The following is a 14,114-nucleotide window of genomic DNA, read 5'->3' as shown; positions in this document are numbered from 1 at the left end:
GTGGTTTTAGATAGGAAAATGACAACTTTCTAAAAAGTGTCATTTCTAAAATAGTAATATGAAATCCAACCCGACCATTAAGTGGGATTTTAAATTACTATCAAAATGAGTCCTTGAAATATTTATCTAACTATTCCCAAACTGAATTAAGCACCTGTTAACTGTAGTAGTATAAACCACTGTTAAGTTACAGGAGAGCCAACCTTGCCAGAGTATAGAATGGCTTTGGAGATTTTTCACTGCCTGAACATGCCAACGATCAAATATACATGTCCTACTTTTAAATACCAAGCATCCTGCCTTATGGGTTTTTAAAGCCTACCTTCAGGGTGACTTATAAGTGCTAAAAATGAAGGTTAAGGCCAGGGAAAAGGTTTATTTTGCCAGGTTGAAATTGCAGTTTAATAGTGCACACCCAGGCTTCAGGTTTTAATGTGCTACTTTAGTGGGTGGCACAATGAGTACTACGACCCACTAATTGTACTTAATTTTCAGCCCCTGGGTGCAGGTGGTACCACATAGTAAGGGCTTCCAAGAAAATTAAATGTGCAAATTAAGTGTATGCCATTTTTACCATGTTTAAAATGGTGAGAACAAACACTTTACCATTGGACAGGAGAGATAAAGTGTGAGAATCAAATGGTGAACAAAAATTGGTTCAGTAAAAGAAGGCCATCTTTCGAATGGTATTTCCTGATGCTGATTTATAAAAAGAAAGCACAATTGGCTTTGCAAATGCTTGTTTTTGAAGCATCCTCTTTCCCTCAAATGGAGACGCGCTAATTTTAAAAAGGTTCACCTGGAGGGAATGACATAAGGAGAGAGTGTGGAGTGGCCTTTTTGAACAACTGTCTACTCCAGTTGGTTGTCCACCATAACTCTCATGGCGAAAGCTGCCCCACAGGTAGTTACCGCCGCGTTTAGTGTTGGTAACTCATCAATTGTTTGCATACGCAAGTGTAGTCAAAAGCCATTGATACATTGCAATCCACATAACAAGGAGGAGAAGTGACCACCTCCCGTGACACCTCCTGTTTAGGGATTCAGAATGTGCCACAAAGCATCTTTAGAACATGGGCAGTTGTGATTTTACAGAACTGTTGATTCAATTAATGACACGATTTGAGATTGCAAACACTATTAGTGTATCAGGTTCTAAATCTTGCTCAGTAAAAGCTGGTTTACCTTGTGTTTGGGCACCTACATGTTTGCAAATTGATGGTCTTAACAGAGATGATTGACAGCCACTTGGAATTGGACTTGTATGCAACAAGAGTAAATAAAATATTCTCTTTGACCAATCTTCTGTACATTATTGACTCGTACATAGATTCTCTTCATGTAAAATCACATTGTTAGGTTATAGGCAGAAACTACACAGGGTGCTCTCACCCTGTCAAACTTTCTAGATTCCAGGGAAACATTGGGTTTACAAGGGTGAAACCTCCACTCACACCACTGTTAGAAACCTCAGAGCTGATGCCTGTTTTAAGAGAGCCGTGGGGTCATGCGGACTGCTGTCCCCTTCTATTTAGGCCAGAGCCACCATCACCTAATATCCTTGTCCAGGAGCGCCATGAGATGCACGGTAGTCCACAGCAGGGAACTCCCTCATTGACACCCCGCAAAGGGAGAAAGCTCCCTGCGCCCCGGGATCATTGATTCTTTTTTATTTTTTCAAGAGTAAACTCTTGCTTTGGAAAAACAAACCACTTGGCAGACCAAGGTGCATCAAACAGGGCGCCTGCTGGACAAAGTGTGACAGCCACTTGTACAAAATGTTTTAAAAACCAAAATCCTACCTTCCTATAGACTGACTGTCATTGTGCAGCAGGTACTACTCTTGCCTGCCACTGAACTATTCCTTGCCACCTCAGGGGAAGGCAAAAAAATAATTAACCGCTTTGTTGGGATTGTTTTAACTCTACAACACCCTGTACAACATTTCTTATGAGCCTAAGGTACTTTATCGCCTACTTATGCAAACATCCGTAGCTTACAAGTTATACAACTTATATTTACTTATAAATGATTTCACTTGGGCACTCCCAAATAAATTCTCTCACAGTTTCCTCAGTTAAGTATGCCTAGAGAACTGGTAGCAGTTCTGCTGCTATTAATAGCAACCGGCTTTTCGAGTTGGGTGGCTTGACGTGGAGTGAACCAGCAGTTAGCCTTGTTCTCTATACCTGTCATACTTCATGAAAGGTACTCATAGCCCATCATATTCCTATAGATTGAATTTGAGACTATATTTTGATTCTGATGAGCTCATTTATATGGCGTGGAGTCCTCTTACCTGTTAAACTCTTTGATCACAGGAGTGTCTGACGTTGCTCCATGAAGTGTAGATGCTTCCTATGTTTCCAGGATAGTGCCAGAGAGACATTCCTCAGAAACAGGCCTTTCTGAAAGGCCCAACTTCCAGCAGCATCAACAGTTTGTCAGAAGGTGGAAGATTTGAGGGCCTGATGAGGTGAGGGGTAGTAGGGAAGGGTCTGCTGAAAGAGCGCTTTGAACTTTGTTACCTCGTTCTTTTGCCCATTATGCACCTGACTTTGGACCCAGTCATATGCAAATTAGTCCTGACCTCACTCCAATAGAAAAGTCTAGGACAAAATGCCACGCTACGTCCTCCTGGTACCGGAACACAAGCACACCAAGACCACCCTTCTTGGGGCTCATTGGTTATGTGTAACTTTGTTCCAGTGGCACAGTGAGCACAGGACCCACATCTGTGCACACCCTTGCGCTCAGGGCGTTACATCAAATCCACAAGAGGTGATGGGGAAATGCTTGCAATAAGTCCAACCACTGGCAGTTGCTTGGGATAGCTTTCCAAATCATTGTTGTTTTGCTCACATGCCACCTCAGTTTGGGCCCAGCCATATGCAAATTATTCCTGACCCTGCTCCAATGAGAACAGCCCACTCCGAACTGCCAGATCAGGTCCTTCCTGAACCACAAGGACGACAACCCAAGATAGTGCTGTAGTTTCAGGAAGCAGGACCTCATGCTGTGCATGTCTTTCAGGTATGAAGTCTTCATGTAAAACCGAATATCATCAGCATATTGAGATACAGCTATGTTGAACTATATATATAGGTATAAACTAAATAGTAGCGGGCTAGGAAATAGCCCCGGAACACACTGCAATACACAGAGGACCATCAGGAGGAGTTGTTACCTCTTTTCACTTGGTATCCAGAATTGAGAATGTAGGATGAGAACCAGCTTAGTACTTGATTGTCTGTATTCAGGTAAGCACCTGGGTGATCTACTGTGTCCAACACTGCTGACAGGTTCAGTCGAATCAAAAAGCAGGAGCTGACCCAGTCGATGATGATGTAGACGTCCTTGAGTACCTTGCTGTAGCATGACTGGTGTGTGGCGAGGCGGTTATTCTCATTGACATAGCTGGTTAGCTGGTCATAGACACAGCTTCTAGGGCTTTACCAAGTCTGGGTAGGTTGTAAATGGATAGATTGCTGGTGGATAAGATGGTAGTATTTTGACTTGAAGCAAGAAACTGTGGTAGGAGGCCTTGCGATAGGGAGAATGTTATCATACATGGTGCATAGATGTTTGCATACATGCATTTTACTATTGCGGCTTCCGCTGCTCCAGGGCGCAGCACAAGCTGCAATAGTAAACTGCTTGTTTCTGACCGTTTTTTCAGTGGTTGGATCGTACTATGGTGGGTGGAGCCGACGACTGCATGTCGGGCGGTCTCCATCCAACAGCGATGGCGGTCGCACACTTGTCTGACCGCCATCATATTGACAGCCTAAGTTCTTAAAGAAACAATGACCATGCAATTTAACATTAATAGTAATGCACCTGGGGTGGAAGATTGAAGTAGGGTTATTGACTTCAATTTTTCTTCGTGTGATGGTGCATGGCAGTTTCCAATGGTCTCTAATGTAAACAACGGAAATTGCCATCCCACCGCTGACTTTGCTTTGAGTCGTAAAAGACCGCCATTATAGAGGCGTGGTTAACTCCTTAGGGTCCTGGCCCTGGTGCTGTGGACCGGCTTGACCATGCATGGCCATGTTGCTGAAAGTAGACATTGATGCTTTCATTTCAGTGTAGCCCTGGCATGTGACCGCGAGCCAGAGAGGGTGGACTGTTTGTAGCTTGTCTTTGTTGCAACTTCGTGCAACACCACTAAATAACTCCAAATCCTGCAAAATCCAACGGGACAGGCATCTTTATTTTTATTCATAAATTGCTTGGAAAAATCAAAACTTTTTTACTTTATGAATTCAGTGACAGTTGCCAGGACATATATTGACGTTTAATTTTTCCGGTAATGAGAAGATTCAAGGCAAACACATTTGGAGGTTCAGAGAAGAAGACATTAGGAGGAGAAATTGAAGTATCTTGTCAAGCATCCAGACAACATCAGGGAAAAAAACTCACAAAGTAGATCATTGATTGTCCTGAAACTTTGAATGGAATGTAAACTTCATCGAAGCGGATTGGCCCATCCTTCATAAGCTACGTTTTTGCTCCTTCGAGAATCATCCAAAGACGAATCTTCTTGCCTCAAGCCTCCTCTGCTGGATGTCTTCCCATATATATAGAGACCTTGGTGCTGGGACATTTTCTGAGCAACAATGCGATGAGAACGTGGAACTCGTGCAAAATCCGATTCTGAGTCCCAAGAGTGGGGCTGGTGGATGCTGCCCGTGCAGGTGTCACTGAAGTGTGTAAAGATTCTGCTAGTAGCGGCTGTGATCGTTTTACAGCCTGTCCAGGCACTTTTGAGACTCTAATAGCTAATTGGATATGGCTATTAGGAGTTTTACACAATTTTAGATATTTCATAAAAAGTAGGCATGGGCGAAATTGTTGTTACGCGATCCCAATCTCGCGTAATTTCAGTAATTGTGCGTTACGTTTGTGACGCGAAACGCATGAAATTCTACTATTATGGCCCATCTGTAATAATGTACTGTTCGCTGCAAAACTTTAGGGCGAGTGCATGTTCACAACGCGAATGACCAGGACGCGAGCAACTGCGTTCGTTGAACTTGTGCGTCTTGCACATTTTTTTATCGCGAAAGGCATCCATGTGTGTAAAATGGGGCGAGGAGGCATTATAAGTCAAGGTATATTGCCAAATGACGGTTTAGCATTTCATATACTTATTCATATATATATTTTAATATTTCTGAAACTTTGGGCAGTTAGGCAAAATCTAATGACATGAATTCGCCACACGCCTAATAAAAATGCATTGAAGGAAAGAGTTAGTAGTTGGGCTATAAGTGTGAGGCAGAATATTTCATTAGGAACAGTTCACATCCTAATTATTATATAAATGAGCCTTGTCGTGGTTACCTTACAGGTTAGATTATTAATAAGGAAGCAAGTGTTGATGCTCCTTTTCTGGGCCCGCTTCCTTTTCTGGTAACCATGGGTGCTTGGGAGGGAGGGGCTTGGAGGGCGTCAAGGGTCTTACATATGGGAACCAAAGTGAGATCGCAGTATACACGCTCTGTGCCTGCAAAGATGGACGCACCGGATGGCCAACCGGATCAAGGCACTACCTGGAACTGAACTCAAGTCATGGTTGATGAACACTATGGACTGAGGAATCAAAAAAGTTAGATTCATTTTTAAAGTTCGTAATATGGCGATGTAGTATTTAGACTACTGTTGTAACTAGTATTGTGTGTGTCCAAACATGTCTTTATTTCTCTGCGTGTCCAGTCTTAGGCAGTGAAGGTGCCAGGGTTTTCACCACTCCTGAAACACAGAATTTAGTGGGCACTCACAACAGAAGCTTTTTGGGGGGTCCTTTGGTTGAAATGTGGCGCCCCCCGTAGGTGGTGTCCGAAGAGCGCTGCTCCGCCTCTTCTGCTGGAAGCACTGGTCCTGAAACTGTCCTTCTATTGGGCACAGTGAAAGGTGCATCGCACGTGCTCGTTTGAGGGGCCCGTGGAGGGGAGACTATTGCACAGAAACGAGTGATGCAACGAAAGTAATTTTAAGTTTGCTTTACATACATCTTAGCGAAAATAAGTTTGTTTGCTTTACATATATCTTAGACCACAGATAGCTGATTTACCCCTCTGCAGACAAATCTCACGTTTATGGGGTAGGGATTTTGCTTAATTTGTGCCTGTGGTTTCCGGTGCTCGGCACCGGCACTGAATTGTCAGCACCGGCTCCAGTGACAGCGCACCACATGGTGGCGCTCTCTTTTTTGATTTTGAGATGACCACTGGCAGGGTATGAGTAGAGCAGGCGGCAGTAGCCTACCAACAAGGGCTCTGGCACGTAATGTTTTACAAATTAAGCTCTGCAGGACAGAGACGTCCATCATACTTTTGCCCTGTCGAGGTTTCTGCTTGTCCATCGCTGCTGGGTGCTGGGTGTATTTCTAGAAACGGAAGCTTTGGAAGTGTTTTAGACTCGTGCACCCTCAGGCAGCGACCATTCATCACCTCAGCCTCAAAGGTTATCGCAGGTCCCGAACACATTCAGAGAAACCGGTTTTTCTTGGAGAACAGTGGCCCCAAGCAGGGCGAGTTTGAAATTCCCTAGTAAAACTATTGACTGGTAAACTGAGTGCGGCCTATCCAGGGGCCACCATCAGTGGCGTAACACAGGCCCCCGCAGTGCGGGAGGGTGGGGGCGAGCTGCAGGGGCCGCCTCCGCATAGCACTCAGGCCTGAGAGCTCCGGATTCAATCCGGAGCGGGGCCCTCCACGTACCATGCAGGGGGGCCCCCTCAACTTTCGTTACGGAGGTGGTCACCATGTCCCGAGTGCCTCCGTGCAGGACTACTTCGATGTACACACTCTACGTTCATGACTCCGGCCCACCTACGGCTCAAAGGTGTTCTGTTGATTTATGACAGGTGCCTCGCACAGTGCCGAAGGCTCCTTTTTAACCCCTTCCCCGCTCATGACGGAACCACTCCGTCATGAGCCATGGTTGCGCTGTGCTCATGACGGAGTGGTTCCATCATGCTGCGGCCATTGGCGGCCGCTCCGCCCACGCGGCGCTAATTCCCCGCCTGTGCGGGCGATTAGCGCAGTGGGCGGAGACATGACGGAACCACTCCGTCATGAGCACAGCTCAACCGTGACTCGTGACGGAGTGGTTCCGTCACGAGCACAGCGGACCCGCAACTGCCCCCAAACCCCCCCAGCGCCGTGGCAGAATTCCTGCCGCGGCGAAGGGGTTAAGGATGTTATTTTGTTTATTAATCTGGATTTCTGTGTTAAATAAAATCTGTATGATCCACAGAGAAAAAAGGCTTATAAGCGTAACGAGTGTTTGAGTTGGTTGTGTTATCTGCTGTCTCAATTTTCTCTTGTGTGAATGAATATCTTTCTGGGTCATGGTCTTGGCATCATAGACTTCTCGCTCTAGCAGCAAACATAGTGCAATAGATATGACCTGCTTTTGCACTGATGCACGCGTTCTGTACTTGCCCCAGAGGTCCCGTTGCGGGACTGACTGCTGTGTGGTGAGCATGTGTTTTACCAAGTCATGTTCCTTTGCTGGTTGGTGCCTCTGGGTGTTTCAGGTTCCATGAGCTTCTTCTGCTATGGGCCAAAGATGTGTTATTCAATAAGAAGGGGACACCTTGCACCAGCTCTGTGCATCCAGACAATCTCGGTGCCCCCATACTCCCCAACGCCACTCCCACCTTAGGCCCTTGCCCTGTGCACCCGATGCCATGTAAATCCCAAAGTGTCAAACTCGACACAAAGGGCCTCATTTATGAAAAGTGACGCATCGCTGCGTGAAAACAGCGATGGGTCACTTTTCATTGCGTCCTCCTTGTGACATGCTGGATGCGTTATATTTACAGTATGACGCATCATGTCGCAAGGAGTTACAGATACGTCACTATTTCTGACGTATCTGTAGGTGCAAAAATGACGCATTGCTGGAGTATGTCACAAAAATGACGAAACTCCTTCAATGGGTCATTTCATATGGGCAAGTCACATTTCAAATGTACCTGCGTCAGTCTTACGCCTGCTGTGAGGCAGGCGTAAGATATTCATTGATTTGCATCCTAGAAGTGATGCAGTCAAATCTTGTAGATTTCACTGCGTCACTTCTATGAGGCTAACTTGCGTCAGAACGCCCACCCTGCATACATTATACTTCGTGCAGGGATAATGTGGCACAGGGGTTTACAAAGTGACGCATCTACTTAGATGCGTCACTTTGTGAATATGACGCATCATGGCGCAATTTTTACGCTGCTGGTGCATCACAAAAAGTGACGCACTGGCAGCACAAAAGTGAAGCACGGGCTCGTAAATCTGCCCCGAAGTATGGGAAAGTACAGTTTATTCATAGTGATAGGACATTCACTGTCAACCCCACAGGAAGTGCCACATTTGGATGCTGGCACTGATAGTATTCGAAGAAGTTTCCTCAACATTGAAGTAGGTAATAGATTCTCCAAAAATATTACAAAACTAAATATCTTCACCATCACACACACCCAGGTAAGTGATACCTTACTCATCGTGCACATTTTTTCCATGTGCGCTGCCATCATATGCAAGGGCAGTCCCGTATTATGTCAGGGGACTCCTCAGTATTATAACTGATTAAGGGTTTTGGTGAAGCAACCTATTGAGCTTAGGAGCACTGTGTACTGCCACGTTATGCTAGGACACGGCTGTCATCTTCTGGCGCACCCCCATTCTCTACCAGGAGTACTGCCATCACATGCCAGGATACGGCTGTCAGATGATGGGGGTACAGTAATCTTACTTCAGCGTGCACCCTCGTTCTCTACCAGGAGTACTACCATCGCATGCCAGGGTACATCTATATTATGCCTGGGATACAAGGATCATCTACCAGGTGCACCCTCATTCTATATCAAGAGTACTGGGATGGTATGCCAGGGTATGGCTGTCATAGGATGGGGATACAGGTGCACTCTCATTCTATATCAGGTTGGGGGCAAAGCCTCACCCACCATCACACTACTCAAACAAGGTTTGTCAAATTGATTGTCCCACTCCAGAGTAGTAGTTGCAGGTGATTTCAACAGCACTTTTGAGCCTCTTAGTACAGAAGACATAATAGGGATAGAGGAGGAATATAGCAAATGGGGCGTTCCCCCACTAACCACACCCCCGCTAAAAAGATGGTCACAGTTGGCTATTCAACTAAATGCACTCACTGTGGAATATGGGTTGAGGGCAGTGAATGGCAGGACTAGGTCTGATGCCCAGGGAGCCTTCACTTACAATAGAGTAACTTGTCCATATCGTATTGACTATATCTTAGTAGATGTGAGGTTTTGGAGGCATGTTCTAGATATGGTGGTGGGGAACACAACCGACAGTGACCACGACCCTCTTTGCATGTCATTGAGGTTCCCATGGGCACCTCCTTGCTCTATACCAACCACCCACATGCACTCTGTGTCCAAAGAGGCGATCCCCTCAAACTCTAGAAGAGCCTTAAAATGGCATAAGGTTGCCCTACAAGATGCAAAACTAGAGGCCATTAGGCAAGTACTGTATAAAAACACAATTGAGCTATGAGAAGGAATTGCAGCCGGGCCCACTCATGCTCTTCGCATACACACACACGCACTATTGAGCAGATTAGTACTCACTTTCAAGTACCGAACAAGCCTACCAAGTCTGTAGTACACTCAAGGAGAGGCCAATCATGATATACTAAAGAGTGCCGAATTAAGAGGAAGGCCTTGGCAATAGCTATTAGAGCTAGGAACAGTTCAGTCATCAAAGTTGCAAGGAAGGAAAACAGAGAGGCCCAGCACCAAGCAAAGTTTGATTGGGACGAACCCCGATGGCATGATCCAGTAGCGGCCCGTGGTGGGAGTGCTGCTGGGTGCTGACGTGGGGCGGGGGAGAGGCAGGGTGTGGGGCAGTAAACTACGGATTATGGCTGATTAGAGGTAAGTAAACATATAAATAAATAAAACGAATTTCGTAGCGCGCGCTGCATCGCCAAATGCGATGCAGCGCACACAACGAAATTCATTTTATTTATTTATATGTTTACTTACCTCTAATCAGCCGTAATCCGTAGTTTACTACCCCCCACCCTGCCCCTCCCCCGCCCCACGTCAGCGCCCAGCAGCACTCCCACCACGGGCCGCTACTGGCATGATCTTAAAAATGCCATAAAGTTTAGCAAGGAACACTAACCTCTTTTGGTCACTGGTCGGACGGGCAAATAAGTGGGACGCAGACCAAATCCCCAATCACATTCCATCTCAGGCCTGGCATGGCCACTTTGGCGAATTATACACTGGGCCTAACGATGTAAGTGTGGAAGGGCAATGCGGCCATTTCCCATTAAATCTTGGGAACAGCGACAGTGACCCATTCACACTAAACGAAGTCGAGTCTGCTATAAGTAGGATAGTGCCTGCTAAGGCCCCGGGACCTGATGGCCTCCCTGGGGACCTGTTCCTTGCAGACCGGGATAAATGGGCCGAGTATGTCCTCCTTCTTATCAATTCCATCTCTAGAGGATGCCCAGTCCCAGAATCATGGAAGGGCGCGGAGGTAGTCCCAATCTATAAGAAGGGAGCCAGAAAGGACCCTTCCAACTATAGGCCAATTAGCCTCATAGATGCATTGCAGAAGATAGTTGGCAGGGTCATATTGCAGAGAATCCAATCGTGGGCTGAGGAGGAGGATATCCTCTCTCAATACCAGGCAGGCTTCCGGACCAACACAGGAACGGTGGACCAGGTCTTCAGGCTCCTCTTGATTCATTGGAAAGTGGTGGTGATTGGCAAAGGCTGTCTTTATCGACTTAAAGACTGCCTTTGACCTGTTCCCTCGGAACAAGTTATGGGAAACACTGCAAGCCACGGGTATCCCTCCATTGATCCTTAACCTCTTAGTAAGGCTTCATGAGGGCAATTATGCTCAGATAAGATGGGGGTCCCAGGGACAGCTCACGGATAAGATTCCAGTAAACAGGGTGGTACGGCAGGGCTGCGTGATGGCACCCACCCTGTTCTCATTATATGTGAACGGGGTGGTCAGATTACTGCAAGAAACACCAGCCGATGCTTTGGCCCTGGCGCAACAAGATACCGACTCTCCTGTTTGCTGACGATACATTGCTGATCTCAAAGACCCCAGCAGGCCTGCAAAAACTCCTTAACAGGTTCCAACTTTTCTGTAACACCCGGGGGTTGGTCATAAATACATCTAAAACAAAATTTATGACATTCAATCCCCACAAATCATTCAGGAGCAACATCACTTTAGATAGGATACACCTTGAGAGAGTCACCACCTTTGATTACCTTGGGATACGCCTCTCAGAAAAAGCGCAGTGGAGACCACATCTTGATAAAATGCTCCTGAACCACAAACGTGTTGCCGGGTAACTGAGCAAAGAACATCGCTCATCGTTCACTAGACCTATTTGCCCTGCACTCATTGTGTATGGAGCCAAGGCAGTTAGTTCGGCTCTCTATGGAGCCGAGCTGTGGGGTTTTGACAATCTCGACGAGATTAGTAGATCAGAACATAAGTTCTTTAGGGACCTGATCATGTCACCACAGGGTGCCCCTTTAACCCCTTTTATATACGATCTGGGCAGGCGCCATTTCAAAGACCTGGCCAAACTTCGCCCACTGCTTTATTGGGCTCGCCTTAGGAGCACCCCTGAACCCGCTAACTATGCAGAGGCTTTTGCAGAAGTAATGGGGATGGACACCTGTAAGCGGATAAAGTGGATCTCTAATGTTAAGGCACTGATGATAACCCTTGGTCTTGAGGAATCCTGGGACACTCAAAGCCCACCGAGTAAGGCAGAACTCAAACGCATCTATTGGGACGGGATAGATGCCAGAGACCTCAGAAACCCAAACATAGGAAGGCTTACGGAAGAATTCTTCCAACACAAACAATCTAGAGGCCTCGACCCTTACTTGGACATAATTCAGATCCCAAGAGTTAGGGCATTATATACCCAATTCAGATTTGGCTCACTTCCAGTCCACGAATTCACCGCGAAGTGGCGCCCCCTTCACCAGACTACTGAAGAATGCCCTTCCTGTGGGACCTCTAAAGAGAGTGTCGCACACTTCATGTTTCCTTGCCCTGCATATGCAACCGCTAGGTCCTGTTGGCTTGCGCCAATCTGCAAACAATTAGGCACCCTCGATCATCGAGTTGCCTTACGCATACAAAAAACTGACCCGAGAGCCCTTCATGTTTGCAGAGTCACCTAGTTTCTGGGCCGTGACTGGTTAATCAGGCACAAGGCTATACAAAGGGTGACCCAAAACTGATCCAGAATACCTGCGAGCATGTATACCGGACAATTGTAATCTGCAATGTTATATTCTGTCCCCGATAAGGAACATTATACACTCCATTAATCATGTTTTACTGTTTTAATCATATTAATAAAAATGAAATCCTTTTATGTGGAGGAAATAGCTTTACATTTTAATTGTCTTGAAATATTGCATTGCTACATTTTATTAATCTTAATGAATTGTATCTTCTTTTTTGTAATACTGTTGAATCGTGATGCTTTTATGATATTTATATTGAAATAAAGCTATTTGACTACCTGATATCAGGTGACTTCCATCATTTACACAAGTATTGCCATGATTTTCCACCTTTGTGCGCCAAAGTACTGGTATGATGTGCTAAAGTATTACTACTATAAGGCAGGTGTGCTGTGCCCACCTACTCTATGGTGCTGCCAACCTATCCTAGGCATGTCAGGCTTGACTCTGCCTGTTACTGCCTGCCAGTGCCAATTATCTTGTATCCCTTGTGTGCTCTACAAGGGGCTGGTGAGACCAACACAAAGGAAAGAGAAAAGGGACTCTCAGTTGCCTGCTGTCTGTCTCTGGCACTGTGAGGAGGGCACCTGGGTGATGTAATCATATTTGGCAGGACAGCGGGGTAGCTCTGGATGGAAGCCTCACTGTGGGACGTTCTCAGGAAATGCTGCCTGCTGTAGGAACGCAGTGGTGGATAGGGGGCACCCTACGTAGGTTCCATAATCTACTGACTCTCACGTCCTACTTTGAGGTAGCAGCAGCTGAAATATGTAATGATCTTTCTCATTTTCCATCTCCTTCAGCACCTAAGAGATAACTGCTTAGGTACCAGCGGTGGGCAGGGCAAGACGTGGAGAGCAGGCGGGTCTTCTCTCTGCGGGTGTGTCTCTCTTTGTGGCAAAGGGTACAAAGGGATCTGTACCCGCACCAATCACAGAAGGCACAGTTGTAAACTCTTCCTGACCTCCTAGTGATGCTTCTCGTTACTATGACAGACCTCGAAATATTGGGTTATTTTAAAAATCTCATCATACTTGTCTGTTGCATCTGTGGATTTATTCTCAAGTATAATTTTAGCTCAGGTTTGACAGAATAGGTCTCTACAAGACCTAGTGTTATCAATTCTTCAAAAAAAACCAATGTATTAGGGTTTGGCTCCACCCTTAGGAGTAATACCGTGTCACTTCCTGGTATTGGCTGCTTGGTGTATCATTGTGCCTCCTACGAAGCGCTTACATTGTCATGCCTGATGGAGCATTTTCCGTCTCAAAATGACACTGAATCTTCTCACATCTAATTCTTTTTTCCATAAATGCATTCTGTGCAGAAAGCAATCGCTCTTTGTTTTTCTCACTGCTTCTAGCATTTTTAAATGTTTTAACAACATCTCAAAGTACATGCCAGACTTCTAGGCTTTGCCAGTGCTTACTTAAAAGGGCCTTTCAAATGTAACATTTGGCTCCACGTTTTCATTTTTCCTCGAAAGTCTATCTCCCTTTCTAATTACCCTTGTAAGACTTAAATCCCTCTCTTGTTTGATGACCAAGTTACTAGTGAGCGGTGACCACTCATTTATTTGTAGATTAATGGCGCTGCAAGCTGCTGCACACAGCTTTCTTCTTATAGCAGCACTGCTGTCTTCAGTCGCTAATGGCCACAGATAGAACTTTTATGTTAGGCCACGTTGTGAAGATAGTGAACATCAGAAAGGTTTCAGCCCATGTGCTAATAGCAGGTGGACCTTCTGCAGGGCTCCACTGTTGTACACAAAACATCACCTCTTTCAAACCATGCATTTTATATTCCATATATTACA

At 45.8% G+C, this 14,114-nt stretch overlaps 1 protein-coding gene across 3 annotated transcripts in view; it reads left to right on the top strand.

The window, feature by feature from the left end:
* RAP1GAP2 (RAP1 GTPase activating protein 2) overlaps nt 1-14,114 on the top strand; it is a 964,048-nt gene that overhangs the window by 579,825 nt on the left and 370,109 nt on the right. The window lies entirely within an intron of this gene.

This window comes from Triturus cristatus, chromosome 3_2 (assembly GCF_964204655.1).
Source record: "Triturus cristatus chromosome 3_2, aTriCri1.1, whole genome shotgun sequence".
NCBI classification, from domain to species: domain Eukaryota; kingdom Metazoa; phylum Chordata; class Amphibia; order Caudata; family Salamandridae; genus Triturus; species Triturus cristatus.
Note: the sequence above shows the minus strand (reverse complement) of the source record. Positions and strands in the feature narration are given on the sequence as shown.